Here is a 7,873-nt window from a genome sequence, read left to right on the forward strand (position 1 = left end):
TATTTTTTATGCAAAACCTCTCCAAGAAAAGCAAGTCATCTGCATATTCCACCGCTAATTATCCAGGAAAAGCAAAGATGCTGCTTTACTCATATTTTCAACAAAATATTTTCTCAGTGTGCAGCATGTCACATTATTATGTGTGAGACCATATGTGTGGCAGTGCAGGGGGCCAAGTTAAGGTTCTCACGTTCACACCAAGTGCTACAGAGAGTTCACCACATTGAAAGGGTTTGCTTCTGATACCTTTGCTCATTTGCTTTGTACTTTTTAATTATTTTTAAAGTGATTTGAACATGATTCCCCCTTCACCAAGTCCTGTCTTCAGTTTTGGGGTCTCTCCAACTGTTATTTAAAATATCACCAACACCTGGAACTCTCCTAAAGCAGAACGTACTTACTCTTGGAGTCAGCTGCTGGCAGTTGCAGCAGAAGGCAACAGATAAGAACACAACAGAAAAGTAAAATCAAGTTATGTTGGACTCAAAAAACAAAAACTGCAAAGACACCAAGAATTTATTCTCACATGAATGGGAAAGAAAGATTAGGCCCTACTGAGGAACATACCATTTTTTTCCCTACTAATTATATGCATTTGGAGTAAAAGAATCAAAACATAACTCAAGTTTAACACATTTTTAATGCATTTTTATGATAGCCACATTCTTCTTGCAGCAATTCTTGTGCTGGATGGTCAAATATAAAATATGCTTTGTAGAAAAAAATAAACTTCATCATATCATGTACAGGCTTAAATGGAATTTAATTAGTGCATAGCTCTCAGGGCAGTTCTTTGAATTGGGGGCAGCTTCATCATAGTAGTGAAACTGAACACTCCAATTACGAAGTCAATATTGCATCATCTGCACTGCACTGGTACTCTCCCTGCATTTATCAGCCAAGGAGTTGCTCCTCTCTTGGAGCATAATACCTACTTTTTGAGAGCGCAGACAACAGACACGCTGGATGCAGCAAAAAGAACCTGAGAACCAAAATTTCTTCTTCAAACAAACAAGCAAACAAAAAGCAACCCACAAACTCTGACGTGTAAACACATTCCAGAATTTGGAGACTAGCAGAGTGAAATAATTCATCCTGGCAAATTATTTGCCTAGCTCTGCTATTTGCCTAGGAGCACACTGTCAATGCTTACACAGTAAAGAAATCTAACTGGCTTCAAACAAGATAAAATCTTATTTTATTGATTTCACAGAAAACGTTGGGGCATAGCGGTTAATAGTGAATAGCATCACGATGAGAAATTGTGCAATTACACAGCAGCTTTGCTGCTTCTTATTCAACAATTATCACTATTTCCTATAACTGGAGGGTTAACACTCTTAGAAAACAAGATACTATTATACCCTTGATTTCCTACCTAATACATGACACAAGAACCTCAACAAAAGAACAGGTATCTTTATGCTAAGATCATGCTCACTCCTAAGGTCAATATATCTATAGAGTTTCAGCGTGTATAGTTACCAGGAACCTCCACGAATTTCAGCATGTGTACAATCACTACAAGGACAGTGCAGTCGTAATGGGGGACCCCATCTGTTAAGGGCCCTGAAGGCGCAGTGTTTTTCTTTAGGCGTAGAGGAGGTAGCTTCCCTTATGCAGCCTGCGAACAACTCTTTATGAAACGATTACATCCAAGGCAGAAAAGCCAACAAAACCACGTCCATCCATTCCCAGATCTTCGGCAAGACCTCTGTAAAGATGAAGACTGAAGATGTGCCATCCACACAGGTCTGGAAGGAGCCGTACCAAAGCACCTCCTACACGGGCACAGCAACCTCTGTACGCTATCACTGAGCTTCAAAACACAGCTTAACATTCTTGGTGCTTTATACATCAGTTGCCTGACACAAACAGAGCTGCCTGATCTTAAGGCTGCCTTCATTCCTTGTTGGGAATATTAAGCCTTTTTAGGGGTCTCAGATTCAGTACCTACAATCAAGAGTCACTGCTGAAAATCTTGGCCTGTGACCCCAGGCCAGAATCTAACTCTTGCTGCTAAAAGGCTGCAGAGTCCCTCATAGCACTCCCTGACCACTATAGTCCCCCAGACTGGGCAGATCTAACCAAGTAACTGACATTTTGGTATCAAGATGATTCATACGAAAGCAGATAGATGGTTAGGAGCACTGTGTGGGCCAAACCCTCCTCAGCTCGCTCACCTGCCAGGCAGTAGGACTTTGCTGAATGAGGTGAGCAGGTTTTGGCCTCATGGTGAAGAACAAGATCACCAGCTGTGTGCATTCAGTTTAAATATTCAGCCAATCTTTCAGTGAAGATTCATTTGTCATGTCCCTTGGCACTTTCTAGTCTAATTATTCAAGGCTATACATCCCCCCCGCCCCCCAATGTCTATTGTTTTTAAAGCGATAGCACACAGCTCAGTCTAAACAGAGAAAAATCACGAGATGATCTCCGTTGGAAACAACTGAGGAAAGAGGCAGAAATTTCCATTTCTAGCCTGCACTTGTGTAGAGCAGGGGATGAGAGATAATGGCCTCAGGCCGACACAGAATACGTGTCACGCAGACAGCTTTTGCTCTCTAGCGGACAGTGCTCAAGTCCACCTGAAGACAAAATGGGAATACCCCGTTGGCGCTCATGACAGAGCAGTTTGGAAGATGAACATGCCTTGGTAGAGATATGCCTTTCAGGGGAGTTGCAGGAAAGGTATTTCTCACATTGTTCAGGCTTTTGAATCCTAAATATACACTATAATATTTTGCCACTCCACGGCATCCCTCAGCGAGCTGTGCTTTCCTTCCCATCTTACCTTCACATGTTTTTCCCTTCACATATTACCTTCTAAAAAAACAAGCTAACAGACTAAAACCACAACATCTGCTCAGTAATGTTACTCATGCAGCAACATTATGCTCTAGATCTTCTACAGAGTTGTCACAAAAATGAGTCACGAGCAACCCCCGTTTACAGGTGGGAAATTGAGGCTGGGCAACGAGGCAGCTGGACAGAGAGCCATCCCCCAAGGTCATACCTTAAATTGCTTATGAGCTGGAAATGCATCTTTTCTCTCAAAACATCCAATGACAGTCCTTTGCAAACATTTCTACATGTGCAAAGGGGATAAAAAACCTATAAGAAAATTTGTCCTACTGGGGAGCTTCCCCGGGGGGTTTGAATGACAGAGCATACACTGCCTTGACAGTGTCTATTTAAACAAAGGAAGTACATTGGACATGGCTCAGACATTTCTCCACAGAGTTCAAGGCAGCAAAGGTCACTGTATACTATACCTTTAAATAAAGTAGCCAAGCTAATTGGAAGGAGCCTGAACTAGGGCCTGCCCGTTGTGATGACAGAGGGCTCTGTAAGTAGCTGTCTGTTGCCATCTAGTGGATTAAAATAAATAAAAAATAAAAAAGTCAAAATACAAGCAGTGAGGGTCCAGAGTCCCCTCCTCAGGAAAATTCAGTACCTTTCCTTTTGGATTACCTTTGAACTCGAGTTCCACTATGCTCCTAGCTGCCTGTTTGCTGTAAAGCTAAAGAGTGTTTTTATTGTTGACTGAAAAATCCAGTGGCAGAAGAGCTTCATTCAAATAGAGAGTTCCCCTAACAAGTCTGAAAGAGACTGGGGAAGAAGGGGGAGGGATGAGAGAGAAGGGGGAAACAGATTAAACTCTTACACCAAATGGCAAACAAAGGGTTTGCTTTGCAATTTCACGGATCAAGCAGTGGTCAAGGGGTGAACACTCCTAAGTGAAAAGTTTAAAATGGTACTAAATTAACATACATTGGAAAGCCAGCTAAAAGTTTTCTTTTGTCATTAACAGTTATGATTCAAGTTACCTCCTGGCTCTTCCTCTCCTGTTACAGTTTACCCAGAGGTGAAAGTGTTTAGTGTAATTTATGCAATGCCAAGCTACGGGACTATGTTGACTAATTCTCTAAAATAGGATCATTTTATGGCTGGCAGCCCTTTTCAAGTCACAGGGTCACAAGAGTGAACAGTAAGAGAGGGAACAGGGAACTCTGCCTGTAGGAGTTGTTATTCCTAATCCCACCCTTTGAGATTTATGCATATTGGCTCAGATCGAGAGACCGGACAAGCCCAGCAGCAAGCCAGTTACAACAGCTAATACATGTGCATCACTTGACATTCAATCCAGAAAAAGTCTGCCTCAGTTTCCCCACTGAAGAAATTCCAACAGGCACCTTGCCTTTAATTTATTAAACCCTTTGAACTTTACAAGTGCAAAGTGCTACTAAAAATGAGCTATTATGAGCATATCTTCTGTAAAGATCCTCTAAACTTGGCTGCTAACATGAGGTCAAGATGATAATGTCAATGTTAGTGTCCACATTAGAATAGTAAAGGAACGAGGAAGAAATAAAGAAGATGCCATGAGTCAGGTGCTGACAGAAAGCTGGCCATGCTCGTATTTAGGCAGCCAAAGAAGGGACCCTGCAGAGACACAGGCCTGCTTTGACCACTTGTGTCAATCACTGACAAACCCAGCTGCACCAGGTATGCTTTCAAGTGCACGTGGTGAAGCAGATTATTCAAGTTAATGCCAAACCAAGATGGTATCCATACACATCACAACCCTAAAAGGAAATTTTAACTCACTCTCAAAAACACAAGGGCTAACACAGTTCCACATCTGGAACATCACCCTATTAGTGCAGTAACTTAGTTGGGAATATCTACCCTACGCCTCCATGCTCAGAAATCATACACAAAGAACTCCTAAAACTTACCTGGCAGTATTAACTAGGGCTTGTTCTATGGCTTTTAAAGCACTTCTGGCATTGATTGTCAGCATGAGACACCAGAAAAACCCTTCCTAAGGGTTCGCTACCCTCAAATGCCATGCTGGGAACACACAGTGTGATATGACGTAAAGAAAGACCTTTATTTGAAATGACCAGATCACACTACCTATTAGCCCAATACCGAACACCCACAGACCTCTTAGTTTATTGACATTTAACACAGCTTCTCTTTTAAACAGAGCATCAGTTAAGTAAATTAATGTCCAATGGACAATATACAAGGAGTAGGAAAAAGGTTTTCCCATTATACCATGTCCCCAGGCAATGGAGATGATCATTTTCTATCCTGCCAGGAAGGGCATTACACCATTAAACTGCAACAAATTAGTTCTGGGTTTCTTGCTTTTACTTAAGTTTACCATGTAGTAACTAAAACTTCTATGTTATTTGACTACAAAGCAGATCAGAAACAGTTCTGGCTGTCCAGTGGAACGGACTCAGAGTAACGATTACTCCTTGCTCATTGCTGGATTAGAATCAAGCCCCGTAATGGCTTCCACATGAACATCTTTGCTTATCTTAGTCCCTTACTCTGCAAACACACCACCAGATTCAGAGGGAATACTCACCAAAGTACACGCTATCCAGCAGAAGCTGGTGTTTATTCACCTTCCTTTTCCACCTGTTCTTTAACTAGCTGAAAGCATCTGGAAAAGCTGGTCCAACGGGTAAGACACCAGAGCAGAAGTCTATGGAACGGGGTTCTTCTCATGGCTTTGCTGCATGATTTTTAGGAAAAAAAGAAATACAACAGTCATTGTGCTTTGTGTCCTTAATCTCATGTGCTGAGGTGCTAAGCTGTTTGGGGAAGAAATGCTACTTACTGTAAGTACAAAACAGCACTTTGTCTTCAAATGTAGTCTCACGAAGAAGCTCTGAATCTACCCCAAAAGAAGCCAGCTGTAGAACTAGAAACAGAAAAACGGTGCTGCTGTATTATAGCTGAACGTGTCCCATGGAGAAACTTGAGCTGGATAAATAACATACTAGTTTACCTTTCCAATGGTGTTTGGCAGCCTGGGCTCTAACTTCTGGAAAGGGTTCCTGACCACAGACCTAGTTCTTGGTCTTATTGTAGAGCTCTCCAAATGAGCTCTCATGGAACAGGTGTTGAACTGATGTAGTCTTCATCTCCCTGTATTAATATAACCCTCAATGATTTTGGATAACCCTAATACCTAAAACTAGACAGTTTGAAAAGGGAATTGTCACAGCTATTTCAATTTAAACTCATCAGTCAGAATCCTTACTTTGCTAGGATGTGTTGGATTCCTGGCTTGCTTATTTCCACGTGACTAATGTGTCCAGGAACATTTTCCGTTGGTAAATCAGCAAGGTTTTCACTATGCCCCCTGAGCTCAGGGAGTTCTGTCACCCTCAGCTGACACAGGAGTAGGGACCCAGCTGCACAGCATCTCGAGGGAGTGGACCACAAAGTAAAAAGTCCTCAGGGAAATGTGTTTTGTTCTGACCGTAGCGAGTTCCTCGTTGATGATGCATCCAATATATACAGGGGTCAAATGCACCACTGGATCCATCAGCATCAGATGAAATAGCTCACTTGAATCAGGTAGCTCAGTTTACACCACTGCAGGATATAAACCTCAAACCTTTAACCTGGGTTTTGTGCACACCAAGGAGCACTTCAGCAGTGGATTGTGGCGGTAAGTTCCACCAGTAGACTCCCCACATGCTGCTAAGTACAAGAAATCTAATAAGTAAACTACTGTGGCGAGATCTCCAATGCAATTTCTGCAGATGTCCTGATAAATATCCAAACATTTAGGCAGTTCTCCAAACTTCTGCTGCATTAAAAACCTTCGCAAGACCTGCTCCATTGTTATTCTTCAAAACACCGTCCAATTTGGGGCGTTAGGCATTTAAAGACTTTTTTTTTTAAAAGTGCAAAGTGAGTGAAATGAAAGGGGAACAAACCATCAGCAACCCACCCAGCTATATTTATTCTGTTTTGTATCATTTAAAAAATGAGCACTAAAAGGCTGAGTGGAGCTCACCCGACGGTTTTTAATGTACTGTAATTTCTCAGGAAAATGCTTTGTGAAAAGTAAGCAATATATCCTAGCGTATAAGTATGTAACCATAGTTTCCCCCACCATGCAAAACATCTGTGACCTTGCACAGAGGTCATCTCTGCAGTAGTGTTTCTCTTTACTTTTAAAGAAATGTCAGGCCATTTTTTATACAAGACTTATGACAGGGTGCTGTTTATTGTATCACAAAGCCACTATAACTCCAGCACAAGGAAACTGCTATTATTTGGAGAATATATATCTTTTTGACTAGCAGTAAAGATGAAAATAAGAAAGGTCCTTTTCAGAGAGGGCAAGTCAGAGTACCCTCAATGATACCAGCATCTTCTCCCTGACCGAAAACAGAATCGTTACTGAACTGCTTGGGCTGATTCAGGCTCAGATTTTATGCTGGGATTTTCTATTAGGCCACACAGGGCTTGTGCTCATCTTCCACTGAAAAGGCTGCCAAATTCCCTATTTTTTGAGGTTCCACACTAGACCATATAATCACTTCAACCATTGGACTTAAAATTTCAGCTCCCTTCAGCACAGATGTGCTTCTCTCCCACACTATGTTATGTTGAATCAAATGTTTTGTTTCATGTGCAGAATGTTGGAAAAAATGCCAAGGACAATCTGGGGCAGAAAGAAATGATTCCCAGTCACCTCTATTTCCTTTTTACCTTTATCACGAAAAATTGCTTGTGGCTTTTTGTGGCAGCTCTGATTCAGTCCTGAATGAGTACACTGTGGGGCACCAGGCTGGGAGGGCTGCATCTTCTAAATGAGAAGTCTAACTGAGATCCTAACTAGTTGTGTTCATTGAAGGTCCCTCGGTACTCTTTGTAAGACTAACCTCTGTATCCTGGCCAAATTCCAGCTCAAGTAATTACAATCTACTTTCCTAAATACCCCTCTTCTTTCCCTGCAGCACTTTCAATTGCATATGAAATTATTCTATTATCTAATTATAATAGTGCCCACAGACTCCTGTCAAGCTTGGGGACTCTGCAAGGTGCTATA

The sequence above is a fragment of the Anser brachyrhynchus genome, assembly GCF_964034855.1.
Source record: "Anser brachyrhynchus genome assembly, chromosome: 26".
Lineage (NCBI taxonomy): Eukaryota > Metazoa > Chordata > Aves > Anseriformes > Anatidae > Anser > Anser brachyrhynchus.